The sequence below is a fragment of the Heterodontus francisci genome, unplaced genomic scaffold (assembly GCF_036365525.1).
Source record: "Heterodontus francisci isolate sHetFra1 unplaced genomic scaffold, sHetFra1.hap1 HAP1_SCAFFOLD_91, whole genome shotgun sequence".
NCBI lineage: Eukaryota > Metazoa > Chordata > Chondrichthyes > Heterodontiformes > Heterodontidae > Heterodontus > Heterodontus francisci.
The window spans coordinates 2133623-2134963 of record NW_027140989.1 but is presented as its reverse complement, the minus strand read 5'-3'; positions in this window follow the sequence as shown (position 1 = coordinate 2134963).

The window sequence follows — 1341 nt, the reverse complement described above, 5'->3', positions numbered from 1 at the left end:
TATCAGTGTATGTCTTTGTGACTTGGTGTCAGTGTACGTCTTTGTTACTGGGTGTCAGTGTGTGTCTTTGTGACTTGGTGTCAGTGTATGTCTTTGGTACTTGCTGTAAGTGTCTAACTGTGTTACTGGGTATCAGTGTATGTCTTTGTTACTTGGTGTCAGTGAATGTCTTTGTTACTTGGTCTCAGTGTGTTTGTTTGTGTTACTGGGTGTCAGTGTGTGTCTGCGTTACTTGGTGTAAATGTGTGTCTGTGTTACTGGGTATCAGTGTCTGTCTTTGTTACTTGGTGTAAGTGTGTGTCTGTGTTACTGGTTATCAGTGTATGTCTTTGTTACTTGGTGTCAGTGTATGTCAAAATACTTGGTGTAAGTGTACGTCATTGTTACTGGGTGTAATTGTATGTCTTTGTTACTTGGTGTCAGTGTATGTCTGTGTTAATTGGTGTAAGTGTGTGTCTTTGTTACCTGGTGTAAGCGTATGCCTTTGTTACTTGGTGTCAGTGTATGTCTTCGTTAATTGGTGTCAGGGTGTGTCTGTGTTACTGGGTATCAGTGTATGTCTTTGTGACTTGGTGTCAGTGTATGTCTTTGTTACTGGGTGTCAGTGTGTGTCTTTGTAACTTGGTGTCAGTGTATGTCTTTGTTACATGGTGTTAGTGGGTTTCTGTGTTACTGGGTATCAGTGCATGTCTTTGTTACTTGGTGTCAGTGCATGTCAAAATACTTGGTGCAAGTGTATGTCTTTGCTACTTGGTGTAAGTGTCTGTCTTTGTTACTTGGTGTCAGTGTATGTCTGTGTTATTTGGTGTAAGCGTATGCCTTTGTTACTTTGTGTCAGTGTATATCTTTGTTACTTGGTGTCAGTGTGTTTCTGTGTTACTGGGTATCAGTGTAATTCTTTGTGACTTCGTTTCAGTGTATGTCTTTGTGACTTGGTGTCAGTGTATGTCTTTGCTACTGGGTGTCAGTGTGTGTCTGTGTTACTTGGTGTCAGTGTATGTCTTTGTGACTGTGTATCTGTGGTTCTCTGTGTGACTGGGTGTCATTGTGTGTTTGTTAGTGTTACTTGGTGTCAGTGTGTGTCTGTGACACTAGGTGTCAGTATTTAGTTTAGTTTAAACATCACCACCTGTCCCTATATATTTCCCTACCACCTACCTATACTCGGGGCAATTTATGATGGCCAATTAACCTATCAACCTTCAAGTCTTTGGCTTGTGGGAGGAAACCGGAGCACCCGAAGGAAACTCACGCAGAAACAGGGAGAACTTGCAAACTCCGCACAGGCAGTACCCAGAATCGAACCCGGGTCCCCGGAATTTTGAAGCTGCGGTGCTAACC